Source organism: Ranitomeya variabilis, chromosome 7 (assembly GCF_051348905.1).
Source record: "Ranitomeya variabilis isolate aRanVar5 chromosome 7, aRanVar5.hap1, whole genome shotgun sequence".
Taxonomy (NCBI): Eukaryota; Metazoa; Chordata; class Amphibia; order Anura; family Dendrobatidae; genus Ranitomeya; species Ranitomeya variabilis.
Genome location: NC_135238.1, coordinates 234,596,877 through 234,614,459, shown reverse-complemented (window position 1 = coordinate 234,614,459; position 17,583 = coordinate 234,596,877). Strand labels below are relative to the sequence as shown.

The window sequence follows — 17,583 nt, the reverse complement described above, 5'->3', positions numbered from 1 at the left end:
GGGAAACGCCAGCCTCGCAGACCAAAACAATGACGGAAAAAAGAGGAGCAAAGAAAAAGTACGAAGTCCAGTATTTGTGTCTGGAGTGATTTTCTTTACTTTATAGTCATCAGATACAAAAATGTAAAAAAAAATCACTTCACATTGATAAATCAAAAATCTCAATCATTGCATAAAATGGAAAGTTCTGCAACTATGTAATAGATTCAGATGCGGTGAACTGGTCTTTTGTTTTGCTTTTTTGGTGCATTCTGTCTAATTCTTACTTCTTAGACATTTATAAAAGTTGTGCTCCAAGTTTGATGCATCTTGTGCCAAGTTTGTCATTTTTATTTTATGCTCATTGAAAGATGCCATTCCTCTGAACTTCACCTGTTTAGCCATATTTATGACTTGCAACTTTGTGTTTCACAAAAAGTAGCAATCTCTCCATTAGGGCGTGGCATAAATAGTGGAGTAACATTTCTATAGATAAGTATCTTAAGATCTTCCAACTTTATCAAATAACACAAGAAACTTTCATTAATTTGATACAAATAACGACAAAGCCGCCACAAGCAAAACCGTCACCATGCAATTCCCCCCTTTGTATTTCAGTCCATCACCATTATCAAGATCTCTTCTTGCTTTCAGTTAAAGGAAACTTCCCAGTTTACATCCATAGTCCCTATGTTGCCAAAGATAAATATTGTCACGATTCCGCCTATATGTGTGTCTGGAAGCAGTGAGCGACAGATTAGTCATCCAATCAGGCACAAGACATGCTGAGCTGTCAGTATGGTGAGTGAGAGTTCAGCTGTCCAATCAGGGCCAGGATGTGTCGGGGCTTCCTCCATGTGTCTGCTATTCCAGTGATTGGCTATTTAGCTGGCTCTCTGCCTCCAATTAGTGCCAGTTGCAGCTTTGATCAGATGGTGTGCACTTTCTCTGTTTTCTGTAATCCTGTATTTGATCATTTCTGCGTAACCTTGGATCTTGCTTTGACCATCCGTTTGCCTTGCCCCTTTTTCCTGGATCTGTTACCTTCCCAGACTTCTGACCTCAGACTGTTACCTGACGGCTTTGCTTTATCCCTTTATTTATGACGAGCCCTCTTGGTATCTGACCCCAAACCTCTCGACAACCCAGCCTCACAGCTTGCCAGTGAGTAGTGACTGGCGTAACACATATCATATATAGATAGAGCCTGCTGGCTGTAAGAAAATGGATGGAGGACATTCCAGCTTGGACATGCCAAAAAAGTGTTCTTGACTTAGCAAAAAGTGTCAGAGCCAACATAAAAGGTTATAAAGTTATAAAACTTTACAGAACAATACAGATTATGCAACCTTTTGATGCCAGTTTTCTTGCAAGGAGGGTCTGAAATACAGTAAATGGAAACTTTTCCAGTCTATGGATATAAGCAACAATCTGTACAGATCTAAAACTTTTCACAGCTGGGGGTTAGACAGATAATAGATAGATGTCACTCGTCTTGTGCACATAGCAGACAATTGCACAGATAAAGATATTTCTTTGTATTGGGGGCTGATTTCCTCCTCAGATCTCGCTGACATTACTGAGCAGATTTATTTTCGGAGTCCGCGCTTCTTGTAAGCCCTCGCTATTAGTGTAATCATTCCCATCATTAGGAGCAGAGAGTCCCTCCGACAGCTGAAAGCTTCTATTATAAACAGCGATTTGTGCTGCTGCTCCCAGAGGACACAGATCCCTGACCCATCATCTGAGGAGCTCCAGACTGGAGGATCATTTATTAGAGGCCGGGCTGGAACATAACGATTCGAGCAGCTTATGTCATATACAGGAACAGCGAGACGGACACAGAACAAACTACCAAGAAATTTAGGCACAGACCTAGACCATCAGTAAGGCCATGTTCACACACTCAGTATTTTACATCAGGAGTTGGTGACAAATACAGAAGTGGTGACGTGTCTCTATAATACTTTTCCTGTGATTGTTCCATTCCTGGTTTTAGCTTATAAATACTGATATAAAATACTGAACGTGTGAACGAGGCCTGAAAGAGAAACTGCACCTTTAACACTTCAATATAGTTCTAAACAGTAACAACCCAGCAGGATCTCATATACTGTATATGTTTTGCTATTTCATGTATTTAGAATGACCTTTCTGTATTTGTTATGCATATGTAGAACACAACTAATTCTAGGAACCATCAGTAAGCTGCTGCTGAAACAATGTACAGACCTAGAACATGACTTAGAGGAAAACTCCAGCTTTAACAATTCTCTATAGTTATTAAAAGAGCCCAGCAGGATATCAGAAATATTTGCACTATTTTCATGCATTTCTAAGTAGCATTCTGCATTTGCTATGCTTGCTCCCTGGAAACCATCAGTAAGCTGCTTTTGACAGAAGTGTTATTATCAGTATTGTGTCCTTGTTTTCAAGAAAAGCTCCACTTATGAGTCAATAATTAACACTGCTCTCTTGTTGATATTTTTTTTTTCTAAATTCAGAAATCTGCCACCAGGAACCAGTCTATGATGGGACTGGGATGACGGTGACATACAGCAGCTGAAGCGCAGATGTCCGGTCACATGGCGGACGTTGGGGCTGAGCTAGACTGACGTCCACTGTCACACGTAACCAGCAGGATTTTAATTGCTGCATTAGATGGGAATAAAACTGAAAATAGACACAAAATCTGTAAAGTTTGATATTTTTATTTACAACGTCCGTGTTATTAGCGGATTTACACTTTACACCACCTAATGCCCATCAGCCTCTGTAAAGTCAGCTAATAATATCATTGTGCATTTATTATAGTTTATTATGTTGTGAGACAAATCTCCAGGTCTGAACTGGAAGCAGTAGCTCCTTGTATCGTCCCAGGTTTTTATGTCATTATGTCGGATACGTGAGGGGAAAGGGTGTGTGGAGACCAGAGGGAAGTGACCGCCAGGTTCAAGTATGTTACATGACAATATAAGCAGAAAAGCAGGTACCAAGATGAAATCCCAGGGATAAGAATAGATTCAGGGAAAACTGTAGAGCGCAGCTGCTGCAGAACCTCTCATGGGGTGTTTACCACCACTGTAAATGGTGGTGAAAACGGTTTTTTACAGTGTTTATTTTTTGCAAAAGTTAGCGGAAAAAAAAGTGAATGACCGTTCTCATAAAAGCCATCCTGGATATTACTCGGCTTTCCCAGAAACAGATATGACTAAGACGCTGTAGGATCTTTTCCTGCGGGTTTTTCCCTCTCGCTCTGGGTCGCTCCTCGTGGCCTCCATATTGTCACGCAGTCACCAGGGCTCCGGTTTGGTGTTATGGGGGCAGATGTAACTTTCACATCTGGCATCATTACGCCGCAGCCTTGAGAGATGGGCATGTCATGCACCGTTAGCAGATGTGCCGTCTGTACACAATGTGTCATTTCCTATTACATGGGAGTCTCCCCACTTGGAAAGGGTTTGAAGAACAAGGATCAGCCGGTCCCACGGTTGTCGGCGGACCTTCTGACTCAGCCGTGCCGCCCTGTGTTCCCATAGAATAATCCGGAGCAGAGGATGCTCAACAAAGTAAAGGCTTCACTATGGAAAAACGCTTAACTGGTAATTCCCAACATTCTGGAAAATCTGCCCCCGAGAGGCGGGAGCTGCCCCTCAATTCTATCGATTGTAAATGTATAATGCATAATGAGACAATCTAAATATTGTTACTTTGTATTTTATCGGTTGATATTAAAAGGGGTCGCCTGTACTTTATAAATGGGTAAAATTGCAAAGTGCTTGTAAATACCAGCAAAATACAACTGAAATTTCTTTATTGTTATAAAGTCTTGAAAATGGAAGGATTTATAACTTTCTAAATTAGTACTGGTTACCTAGGTTACTAGCCAACACTGCAATCTAAGAGAAGTAGCCGGATTCCTGGGCATGGAGCGCAGTGCTGTAGAGCTTGTAAGCGCTGCTCTGAAGCTGGCCGTGTTGCTGGATCTCAGCTGCACTGTCCTATTGCTCCTCCGATGCTGCAGAGGTAAAGATGCCTCTTATAGCGGCATTGGAAGACGTATAGTGTGGGCAAATACTGCGGCAATGCTGCTGGTCCGAATAGACAATCTTCAGGAGCGCATTGTCCCCCGCAGGAAGTCGTGAAGCAGAGGAGCGCGGCGCTCCTGAAGAAAAGAAGAGGCAACAAACCCTTTAAAAGGAAAGTCAAATCAGGTATCAGAAACTTAGTAACCATTCAGGGGATGAAGGGGAGAATACCAGGAGAGGACTGAAGGAGGCAGCCAGTAGGAAACCGCCCAGGTAAGATACTACCGCCCAAGTAAGACACCACCCCCCAGGTAAGACAACACCGCCCAGGTAAGACGACACCGCCCAGGTAAGACAATACCGCCCAGGTAAGACAATACCGCCCAGGTAAGACAATACCGCCCAGGTAAGACCACATCGTCCAGGTAAAACCACACCGCCCAGGTAAGATGCTACCGCCCGAGTAAGAAAACCACCTCCCAGGTAAGACGCTACCACCCAGGTAAGACAATACCGCCCAGGTAAGACGACACCGCCCAGGTAAGACAATACCGCCCAGGTAAGACAATACCGCCCAGGTAAGACCACATCGTCCAGGTAAAACCACACCGCCCAGGTAAGATGCTACCGCCCGAGTAAGAAAACCACCTCCCAGGTAAGACGCTACCACCCAGGTAAGACAATACCGCCCAGGTAAGATGCTACCACCCAAGTAAGAAAACCACAGCCCAAGTAAGAAAACCACCACCCAGGTAAGACGCTACCACCCAGGTAAGACAACACCGCCCAGGTAAGACAACACCGCCCAGGTAAGACAACACCGCCCAGGTAAGACAACACCGCCCAGGTAAGACAACACCGCCCAGGTAAGACAACACCGCCCAGGTAAGACAACATTGCCCAGGTAAGACGACACCGCCCAGGTAAGACAATACCGCCCAGGTAAGACAATACCGCCCAGGTAAGACCACATCGTCCAGGTAAAACCACACCGCCCAGGTAAGATGCTACCGCCCGAGTAAGAAAACCACCTCCCAGGTAAGACGCTACCACCCAGGTAAGACAATACCGCCCAGGTAAGATGCTACCACCCAAGTAAGAAAACCACAGCCCAAGTAAGAAAACCACCACCCAGGTAAGACGCTACCACCCAGGTAAGACAACACCGCCCAGGTAAGACAACACCGCCCAGGTAAGACAACACCGCCCAGGTAAGACAACACCGCCCAGGTAAGACAACACCGCCCAGGTAAGACAACATTGCCCAGGTAAGACAACACTGCCCAGGTAAGACAACACCGCCCAGGTAAGACACTATCCCCAAGGTAAGACGCCACCTCCCAGGTAAGACAACACCGTCCAGGTAAGACCACACCGCCCAGGTAAGACCACACCGCCCAGGTAAGGCCACACCGCCCAGGTAAGGCCACACCGCCCAGGTAAGGCCACACCGCCCAGGTAAGGCCACACCGCCCAGGTAAGGCCACACCGCCCAGGTAAGGCCACACCGCCCAGGTAAGACCACACCGCCCAGGTAAGACCACACCGCCCAGGTAAGGCCACACCGCCCAGGTAAGGCCACACCGCCCAGGTAAGGCCACACCGCCCAGTTCTACCAACCCTACAATCAGTTAAGAGCCATGTTTCAAAAGGCAGCAAACATATAAAAGAGCTCAAACTTATTATTTCTTCCTGCCAGACGTGAAAACGCGGCAGTTTCAGTGAATGGGGCTCTTTGTGAGGACGGGGATATGATACCGCAGACGACACGACTGGTTTAGTACAATAATTACTTCCATTTTTTATAGAACCATTTGCAAGAGATAAAAATGAATCAAAAATCTTATTGTTATGGGAAAAAGGAAAAATAAAGAGATGGATAACTTTTCCTATATCTTAGAATAGAATATATGATAACACCGCTTGCACTCAGTGAATGGGGATATTCTTAATCTTATATCAAACAGATATAAGTCCCTGCACAGAGCAGGGGCTTCTCACAGGTGAGGATTTGTCACAATTGCATCCAGTCAAGACATCCTCTGTCAGGTCAGCATCTGGATTTCGGATATACCGTATACATTTCACCTGAATTAATACATTGTAACTAACGATCAGGAGAGATGAAATTTGAGCTGCTGATGGATTTATCTCACAGAGGATTGTCTGCACTGGATATAATTGTAGCAAACCTTCAGGTCTAAGGTTTTATAGGTTTTCAGCATGTTCCCATTCACTGTCAGCATGCAGAGGTCTTAAAAATGAGCTCTCAGAGGATGTAACACAGATTTTCCAGACTTTGGAAGTGGATTCTGTCTATTTGACTTCTTTAGGGGGGAGCATGGAAGTTTTATTAGATCTTAAAGGGACTCTGTCACCTGAAATTGGAGGGAACAATTTTCAGCCATAGAGGCGGGGTTTTCGGGTGTTTGATTCACCCTTTCCTTACCCGCTGGCTGCAATATTGGATTGAAGTTCATCCTCTGTCCTCCGTAGTACATGCCTGCACAAGGCAATCTTGCCTTACGCAGGCGTGTACTATGGAGGACAGAGAATGAACTTCAATCCAATATTGCAGCCAGCATGCGGCCAGCGGGTAAGGAAAGGGTGAATCAAACACCCAAAAACCCCGCCTCTATGGCTGAAAATTGTTCCCTCCAAATTCAGGTGACAGAGTCCCTTTAATCTCAGAGGTTTGCCATGCAGGGCACAGAGAAAGCTGGGTGACATATTGCCAGATCAAAAAACTCTCCTTATGCTATTGACCAGGGGTGAAATTTGAAGCTTGTGGGCCCCAATGCCAAATCCCCAACAGGGCCCCCAATTATGACGGGTCTTTAATAGTTGTAGACTTTTCCTATGGGGCACCTTAGTCTCCAGGGCCAGGGTGTGATTACAACCCACGCACCTAATATAGTTATGCCCTTCCTAGTGTCTGAATAGATGCCACCCAGCTTTCCCGGAATCAGATACAACGGTTTATAAATGTCAGACTGGAGCCGCAGTTTTAGGTTACATCCGACTGAACACCTGGGCGCCGCTTATCTTACCCCATGCCACTTTCTGTATCAAGGGTGAATTCAATGTTAACCCTTCCGGGGCAGCACCCTGGGCCGCAGGGTCAGGGTCACCGGGTATGAAGTGTTTGCAGTGCTATAAAGCGATCAGCCATGGTGATAACGAGGTGTCCGTGTTTCCAAGGAGACATAATATAAACTACGGATGTTTTGTCACTTAAAGGTCCTGTCAATGATTTACCAAAGCTGGAGCGACAATGTCGGAGGCGCAGACACTGCAAGGGTGGCGGGCATAGGATCAGAATCTGAGGGCGGCAAATAAAAAGTTTGGAAACTTTTTAATACACGTTGGCCCCGATTCACCAAGATTTACTCTTTGCTCATCAGTAAAATGGAGCAATATGCATCAAATCCAGCAATGGGCCCCTCCTAATTATTTTGGCGCTTCTTTCACCAGCACTCAGTGGCTAGTGTACATCTCTGTCCCCATTATTGCCGCCATTTAGATGTAAATAAGTTATTTAGCGTTTGACCCCACCCTGTCCCACCCAAGCTATGCGCATTTTTCAAAAGGTTGGCAGAGAAAGATGTAAAAACGCCAACAGTTGCAAAAGTTTTGTGCAACTTCAAGTTATGACATTGTAAGCAGTTTAATGCCAGAATTCTGTCAAATGTTGCTTGATGAATCAGGGCCTGTGTGTTTCAGTTCTTCACGGTTTTCAAGATCTCTGCTTGCTGGGGGGAATCTCTCCAATACATTCAGAAGCTGAATCGCTGTTGTGATCCAATAGGTCTCACAGCTGAGGGTTGGTTACAATGTTTTGTCATTATATTGCACTCAGTATATAACAGTCTCATCTATATAATGTGAACCTGAGAATCCCACTGACCCCAAACCTATCATCTATGTATCATGTGCATTACTGGGGGGGGGGCAGCACATGCAAATATCAGTTACTGGTGGGAGGTTGTTTTTAGCCCTTTTACACCCACACTTTTATTCTTGCTCACAGGGGTCACTATCCAGCTTTCCAAGACTCCCCAAATAGAAATCTGGCTTATTATGTAGCAGTGTAGATTCAGGAATGGACCGCCATTACACAATCTTCTGTCACTCAGCTTTCCCAAACTCCTGACTAGCACCTAATACACATCCTCCTATCCAGCGCTTCTACGCAGATAACTCTCAGGACTAGTAAAACTGAACGACAACTGATGAGCTGTTGTATTAATCATACCCGCAGTTGTCAGCCAGCACTGTCCCTGGGCCCTGACCGTGATGAGCTGCTATACCATGCCCAACCTGTGGTCAGGAGTGGCGCTCTTTATGAAAGAAAGAAAAAATGTTTTTTGTAATCCTGGACAACCCCTTTAACTCTGCTACATCTATTGGACTCGGCTCCACCAAGTATAACAAACTCAGCTCTGCTGTATCGGAGCATAGATCTGTGCCAAGAACTATTTTCACCTCTCAGTCATGAAGTGGCGGCCCAGACACAAAGGGCCCGATCCTACGGCGTGTGCACAGATAGCGCTATCGCGCCAGGCCTGGCTGTCGGTACACGCAGCGAGCGCAGATAAACGCACTTTCGCCTCTTTCGCTTTTCATGTTTTATCAGGCAAATAAAGAATCCATACATTTGCTGACGGGAATGAATTCCACGCAGGGTCGTCTGGCACAACTACCCCCAGCGGACTCACTCCAGAAGAAGCGTTTGTTTTTCTAAGCGCTCGGCTGCACCGCTAAGACTATATTTGGCAACTGTCACTTACAGGGGTCCTGACAAAGACTCCTTTATCCACGAGGAAGGGAACACAAGGGGTTACGTTACCGGCTGCGGAGCCGGCGATTAATCCCGCCACTGAGAACTTTAATAATGAGAACGGAACCGGGGATAAGCGCATTACACTACTAGTTCATGATAAGGCCAATAGATCAAGTGCAGGGTGAGGAACTCGAAAAACTAAAAAGTGGCTACAGAATCCCCCAAATCGTCCTCCTCCCATATCACCCACTGAAGGGCCAAGAAGATGAGCTGTAGGGATCTAAGATACTACCAAGATAATGGCGGAGAAGACCCTGGAGACCAATAGAGGCTGCACAAGATCCATCTCCCACTGGGCGTTCATCCATCAAGTCGCCATGGCTCCAAATCGGGCTACAGGCAGTTAAAAAGTTGCACCATTCCCAGACTATGGACCTGCTACATATCAGGGTGGCTCAGTGGTTAGCAGGGTGGCTCAGTGGTTAGCGTGGTGGCTCAGTGGTTAGCAGGGCAACTCAGTGGTGAGCATGGTGGTTCAGTGGTTAGCAGGGTGGCTGAGTGGTTAGCACTATTGCTTTGCAGCCCTTGGGTCCTGGGTTCAGATCCCACCAGGGACAACTTCTGTAAGTAGTTTGTATGTTCTCCCAGTGTTTGTGTGGGTTTCCCCTGGGTACTGTGCAATCTGTGACATGGGTGGGTTCAGAGGCTGCGGTTACTCGTGGACCTGGAGCCTGATGGAACCAAAAACACCCTCTTGTACAAAAAATATGTGATAATTGAGGGGGGGGGGGATTTGGTGCCAGAAGCTTCGTATTATTCCACTAGTGATTATGATATTCCATCCAAATCAATAGCACAGGGGACACTTTACAGTATAAAGATCTTCAAAAACTGCTCCATATTCCTCAGCTTTGTGGATACTTCTAAATTTATGAAGGGGACACTGAAGTGACATTCACGCCTGAATCTACATGTTAGGAGTTTTTAATTAACAGGATTTGCTGATCCGCCTAATGCATGGCCTCAGGGGTGGGACATAAAAAAGGGATTTCCCTATTGGTGTTCTTTTGATGCCTACACCAAACCCCGCCCCCGAGGGGCTAGGAATAGGCATAAAGCACCATTTTCACTGTTCTTTTAAAGAACTCTTTGTGCCTCAAAAACTATTTTTTGCTAATATCTGTATCTGGCAAACTTGAGTCACAACCAATATGTTTATTTGTCCTCCTACATGATTCCTGAATGGTAAATCTAATTAGATCTTGATAATGGTGCTTCAGTCACTGGATAACGATCATAATTTCTATTCGGTAAATGTGTCCGTCAGCCATTTTGTTGGCCACCCAGCTTTCCATGATTCCTCAATGGTAAATCTAGTTAGATATTGAAAAAAGATGATGTATAACTAGTATAGTTTCCTACTCAGCGCTCTGAAAAAAAAAAAAAAAAGCCCACTGGCAATCCTTCTGTAATGACAGCCATATTGATTTCCACCCAGCTTTCTCAGTATCAGATATTCCTGCATTGGATGGAGGAGTCTTACTTTCTTTCTGCTCAAGGTCTTTGATTTCTCTTCTGTTCATGATTTCGGTGATTTCCCCACGTGTAACAATAACAGTCGCTTCCCATAATCATTATCAGGGAGGTATGAGGCGCATGGATGCGGCTCCTCGCATGATGACTCCTAGAAGCCGGAGCTGATCCTATTCCCAGATGTTTCGGAATTCCAAAATGTTTTTACAGAAAAGCATGTTGGGACTGAGTCTCTGATGGAGAGATAACCCAGGTAGAAAGCTCAGCTCCTCGTATATTATAAAACTGCTGTAGCCATAGACACCACTCAGACTCATATATGAGAATATTTACTGCGTCCGTAGTGATCAAACCATTATAAATCAATCGGAATGAAATGAAAAGTTCTGCAACTTTCTAATACACTTTGGCCTCGATTCATCGTCTTTGCACTTTTCTCTGGAGTAAAAATGCTTCTAACAGCGACTAATGTTTGCGCCTTGTTCATTATTCAATTTGATAATTTTTAAAGAAAATGTAACTTGTTTTTTTCTGTTTTATTTATTTATTTTGTTTGCCATTATGGGCACGATATTTCTAATCAAAGCATTGCAGCATAATTAATAATTTGCATCTTATCAAAATGTTGCTATCTTTTTGGCTAAATTGTACTCGACTGCCTTACGGAGAACTAATCGTCTGTCCAATCTAATTTTTGCACAGTTGAAGATGAATATGCAACATTTTAAAGAAATATGTGACTTTTTGCTCTAGAAAGGTGAAAAACAAGATAAAAGACAACAAAAAGGGAAAAATCTAAAAGACAGGAAAAAAGACCATTTCATTTTGAGCAAAATTAAACAACCCACGCGCTTCTTTTTGAAGAATTTTGAGCAAACAAAAGAAACAAATTCCATGAGACATAAGAAAAGTCACTTTAAAATAATGCCGATTACGGTATTAGTTTGTGCCTCTTGTATAAATTTGTTTCCATTTTCAAACTCTCTGCTTGCGGTTATCCAGTGGCTAAATAGCTGTAATTCTTCTCACAGCTGTGGATTTTTACAATTTTATCCAAGCTAGACAATTCTCTATAACCTCTCCAGTCCTGATAGTTTGTTACAATGTATCAGCGCAGGTAAAATGTATTGGTCTGAACACTTTGCTCAGATCAGAAGATGATACAATCTGGATACAATTTTAACAAACCCATTTTGCTCTGTGATAGGCTCTTATCCAGTTATAATTGTGTGTTTGAAATGTTTTTCTTCAAAGCTAGAAAAGATGTTGAATATCGTAATGAACCAGAACACTTTATAGACAGGTATAAGTGAAAATTAAATGGTAATTAAGTAATACACTGTGTGATAACTGATATGGATCCTTTATCTGTAAAGGGAGTGCTAGCTTCAGAGCAGCAATCTTCTAGAATACTATTCTTGTTGTTCAGTATCTGGACAGCTCTGGTGATTTGTATTTTTGGGAGTGACATCTTTACACCAGGCTCGGCAGAGATATCTGGTGAACAAGAAACTAATGGCTCAGGTAAGCTGAGCAGAGTGTCTGATAACAAGCTGGCTGACACATTACAATAACTACCAGCAGAATAGTGAGTGCAGCTCTGGAGTATAATGCAGGATGTAACTCAGGATCAGTAATGCAATGTATGTGCACAGTGACTGCACCAGCAGAATAGTGAGTGCAGCTCTGGAGTATAATGCAGGATGTAACTCAGGATCAGTAATGCAATGTATGTGCACAGTGACTGCACCAGCAGAATAGTGAGTGCAGCTCTGGAGTAGAATACAGGAGTTAACTCAGGATCAGTAATGTAATGTATGTACACAGTGACTGCACCAGCAGAATAGTGAGTGCAGCTCTGGGGTATAATACAGGATGTAACTCAAGAGGAACACAGGATAAACATTTAACAGTGACTCCTAACACAATGTTGTCCTAAATGCCTAATGATGATAAATATAATCCACCTGTGTGTAACCAAGTCTCCGTATAAATGCACCTGCTCTGTGATAGTCTCAGGGTTCTGTGTGAAGCACAGAGAGCATCATGAAGACCAAGGAACACAACAGGCCGGTCCGTGATACTGTTGTGGAGACGTTTAAAGCCGGATTTGGATACAAAATGATTTCCAAAACTTTAATCATCCCAAGGAGCACTGTGCAAGCGATCATATTGAAATGGAAGGAGTATCATACCACTGCAAATCTACCAAGACCCGGCCGTCCCTCTAAACTTTCATCTCAAACAAGGAGAAGACTGATCAGAGATGCAGCCAAGAGGCCCATGATCACTCTGGATGAACTGCAGAGATCTACAGCTGAGGTGGGACAGCCTGTCCATAGGACAACAATCAGTCGTACACTGCACAAATCTGGCCTTTATGGAAGAGTGGCAAGAAGAAAGCCATTTCTCAAAGATATCCATAAAAAGTGTTGTTTAAAGTTTGCAACAAGCCACCTGGGAGACACCAAACATGTGGAAGAAGGTGCTCTCGTCAGATGAAACCAAAATCGAACTTTTTGCCAACAATGCCAAACGATATGTTTGGCGTAAAGGCAACACAGCTCATCACCCTGAACACACCATCCCCACTGTCAAACATGGTGGTGGCAGCATCATGGTTTGGGCCTGCTTTTCTTCAGCAGGGACAGGGAAGATGGTTAAAATTGATGGGAAGATGGATGGAGTCAAATACAGGACCATTCTTGAAGAAAACCTGTTGGAGTCTGCAAAAGACCTGAGACTGGGACGGAGATTTGTCTTCCAACAAGACAATGATCCCAAACATAAAATCTACAATGGAATGGTTCACAAATAAACGTATCCAGGTGTTAGAATGGCCAAGTCAGAGTCCAGACCTCAATCCAATGGAGAATCTGTGGAAAGAGCTGAAAACTGCTGTTCACAAACGATCTCCATCAAACCTCACTGAGCTCGAGCTGTTTGCCAAGGAAGGATGGGCAAGAATTTCAGTCTCTTGATGTACAAAACTGATAGAGACATTCTCCAAGAGACTTGTAATCGCAGCAAAAGGTGGCGCAACAAAGTATTACGTTAAAGGGGCTGAATAATATTGCACGCCCCACTTTTCAGTTTTTGAATTTCCACAAAAATGTAAAATAACCAATAAATTTCATTCAACTTCACAATTGTGTTCCACTTGTTGTTGATTCTTCACCAAAAATTTACATTTGGTGTCTTTATGTATGAAGAATGATATGTGGGAAAAGGTTGAAAAGTTCCAGGGGGCCGAATACTTTCACAAGGCACTGTATATTAGAATTACCAATTACTTATACTAACTTTACATTATTATACGTTTTTCTTATTTATATCTTTGTTTTAGTGGTCAGTTACTGACATGTTACTGACAAGGGAAGAGACAGACACCTCGGACACTTTCCACATCATTACTGACAGGTGTCACATGGTCACTTGTTTGTAAACACCCAGCTATCCGGAGACTACACGGGTCGGGTTGCCCAGTTGGCCTCATGCTGCCCATTGGCACAGACTGTCCAGCACATGGTGTGGTGAGGCTTCAGGGTGTAGTCATCATTTCTCATGTGATTCTCTTTGGACTTCATGATGTTTTGTATTGATACATCGCTGCAATATAGGTGACTGACAACAAATCATTTCAATAAATATGGATATTAAAGATTTGTATGTTTAGACTTGAGACATAACTATGTGACCATGTTCCCTGGCCTGTTTACATGTAGCAGAGCTGAAAAAGTATTTTCTATTAACTATTATGTCATTACAGTTCTATTTAAAAAATGAAAGAAAAATACAAGTAACAAACTATAATTTACAGTACATCTGTCAGACTCAATCTGATAAACTCAATCTTGTGATATGTGACAGGCTCTGATCATCGGAGTTCTGTAACATGAGACACACTCAGCTCCACTTCACCTGAGGAGAGTAACCCTCTCTGCTCCATCTGACCAGTGCTGCTGCAGCTTCATCTCCCCAGTTCAGCTCTGCTACGTCTGATCTGACCAAAAGCGCAAGATAGTAAAGGAACCTGTGACCAATGATGTAGAGGCCAGCATCCAACCCTAAAGACTGCAGGTGATGGAACTTTGGCTGCGTGCCCACGTTGCGTTTTTTAAGCGTTTCCGCTCCGGAAACGCTTTAAAAAAGGCTAACAAAACGCATCCCATTCATTTTAATTGCATTCCACAATTGCTGGGCCCATGCTGCATATTTTTCCGCAGCAGAATCGCATCCCAGAAAAAAAAAAAGCAGCATGTTCATTAATTTTGCGGAATCGCGGCGATTCCGCAGCCATATACTTGTATTGGAACGCATGGACAAAAACGCATGAAAAAAACAACAAAAACGCTGGCGTTTTCCCTGGCAAGGGTGTGCGGTTTTGATGGGGAAAAATCTGCTTATATTCTACAACATGGGCATATAGCCTTATAGAAACGACTCCCTGCAGGTGATAGGTGCACGTAACGCAGGCTGAAGGATGAGGTGATGCACAGGTTGCAATATTTTGATTTCCAGCATCTCCTACTTTCATAAAATAATTGCAGGTTTTGTATTTTTTACAATAAAAATTATATTATGGTACTGTGTTAGCCAGAAAAATCGATGCAGATACTTTTATGTCAAGAATGATTAAAGTGTTCTAGGAGTGACACATTTATCGGCTAATCAGAATTAATGTGTTTGCAAGCTTTCTCAGCACAGATCACTCCTAGAATACTCTTGTCATTTTCAGGCATAAAATTATTTACATAGATTTCTTTGAAATAAACATTGTCTCATTGAAAATTAGAATATCTGAAAAAATTGCTAAGTAATCCAACATGCCAATGCAAAGGAGTCTAGCGAACTACAAGCTCCAGCATGTCCTGTCAAACAGTAACCACAGTATCATCATCATCATCAATCATCCTCCGGACTGTGCTGCACACAGACATCTCAGCCTCCAAGATTGCTTACACCGACAAATACAACTTGTTCAAAATGTTCCACATCCTTCATTAATGAATCAATCAGCAACCAGAATATTAAATATATCTCAGAGGAATATATCAACTGCTGGATACATTATTGCAAAAAGCTGCACAAGAGCAAATGCATCACATTACAATCAGAATATCGATAGCATAGACGTAATGCATACTGTGGCAGATATCTGACCAATTTCTGGCCAGTAAGGCTTATTGCAATCTATATTGATGTGTAAATGGAAATTGATCTGATTGAAATCTGTTTCATCCATCTGCCAATATACATCATAGGAATTGGAGAGGTTTAATTTTCAGATGAAGATGTAAATTATTGGTTTTGTTCTAACTAAATATCTGTGGGTGTAAATGGCCAAATCTGACCAATTTCATCATCTGTCAGGTCGGTCTGATTGGTCAGAAATCTTCAATACAAACCCTTAAGTTTTGCATTGTATCATCGATTTATCCTCAAGAATCCACATATATCCCCACCGCCAGCCATAAGGCTGTCAGCAAAATTCATCGAAAATTAAAGTGTGCAGTTATAGGTGAGCTGAGTTTGTCATTTTGATATCGGATAGAGAATTCAGTCATAAGAAATGGAAAGCGTTTTGTTTGGTTTTTTTAGATGACGAAAAGGAGAAATGGTTCAGTCCTAAGAACATTTCTGTGTGTGTAATAGGCCAAACATGACAAATGTCATCTTTACTGTAAACCCAGCTTTCCACTGAATCACCAGCAGTTTAGGTCTACAATATCATCAGGAATCCAAGTATCCCACCATCTGTCATGGTCTACATAAAGCTGTCAAAAAAGGAGTCTAAAATGTTAAAATGTGCAGATGTAGCAGAGCGGAGTTTGTCATTTTTTGATGCAATATGACATTTAATTGAGATATTGCAAAAAGTTTACCTGCAAAGCATGGAAAAGCGTAAATGACAACATGTAATGGCATAACGGCCCATGGCATGAAATTACTAACTCGGCTCTGCTATGTCAGCTATATGTATACATTTAATAAATAAAATATAGTATGTCTGTCTCTCTTCACCTATCCAGGTATTTGGGTGTTCTAGTCCCCATATGAGGCTGCCTTGGACTCCGCCGTATAATCGGTCACCCATCATTCCCAGTCTTCCTCCTGTCTGTGCCATGAATGTCATTGCCATCATAGTCTGGATGCGCCATCTCCACCGGCACAAAGTCTCACACTTGTCCCTTCTCTCACCTTACACAGCTGCCACAAGATCCCACAGTATCAGCCTCCTCCAGGTGCCACCGCCGCTCCTTGATATTTAATTTTCTTGTACAAATCCAAAGTTTAACTGGGAATCAATAAAAAAGAAAAACGAAAAAAAACAACAATGTATCTGGCTCCGTCCTTCCTTTCTTCTCATCTGGACACAAAGGTAAAGTGAGGAGGGAGGGGGCAGAGTGATGCCAAGAAAGTGATAGAATGTATCAGGATACAAGAAGTGTCAATGTCTGCAACAAATTGAAACAATGTTGCAAAAAGCGAAAAAAGCAGAGAAAGTTCCCAGAAGGAAAAATGTGGGAGCAGAAGTGTAAGCGGCGCAAGCTCTGTCCCTGTGTGTGAGCCGCGTGGGGCTGAGGCAAACACTGTGTATGAAAAAAAGCTGAAATGCGATGTAGGGAGGGAGGGGGCGCTTATTCCTTTCTATCCATTTGCCTCAATCTTGTTCCTTTTTTTTTTTTCCTGAGCTGTTCACTCCAAGCAAAACACATACACACCCAACAGCAACTCCTGGCTGCTTTACTGATCTGTGCAGCCTTAAAGGGCATGGAATCCAGGAGTGGGGAAATAACATTAGAACACACATACAGGAGAGAACAGCAGGATTGCTGGGGCTGGGGGTAGGTGGGGGGGACTGCGGCCAGGTGGGAGGGGGCACAGCTGGGAGAGGTGGAGGCAGGAGGGGCCTCACCAGCTAGTCCTTCTCCAGTTCTCTTCCACATGTTATAAAATAAAAACTGTACATGCAGCTGGCTTCCTGTCTGTTAACCCTGCCCCTGCCAGGCGGGCTGCGCACAACGCTCTCAGTGCAAGATTTGCTTTTTTTTTTTTTGCATGAAAATTTAGACCCATATCAGCAAAGGCTCCACTGACAGCTTCAGGTAGGGGGTCTACCTGAGGAACCCAGACCCCCAATGCAAAATCTAGAACAGCCCCTCCCCCAATTACCATATGATACTGGTGATGGAAAGGCCTTCAGAGCCCCTTCACCCACTGGGACAAGACCCTGAGTGGCAACAGCTACCGCTGCAC

The 17,583-nt window shown here is 43.5% G+C and overlaps 1 protein-coding gene across 7 annotated transcripts in view; it reads right to left on the bottom strand.

Moving 5' to 3' along the window:
- Window positions 1-17,583, bottom strand: part of TNS1 (tensin 1) — a 374,732-nt gene that overhangs the window by 176,522 nt on the left and 180,627 nt on the right. The window contains exon 1 of one of the 7 annotated variants that reach the window (XM_077273220.1): window positions 16,525-17,112. The exons of the other annotated variants lie outside the window; for them this stretch is intronic. The gene's annotated coding sequence lies outside the window, so the exon portion shown is untranslated. Of the gene's footprint in view, window positions 1-16,524; window positions 17,113-17,583 lie in introns of those variants that run through there. 7 annotated transcript variants of the gene reach the window in all.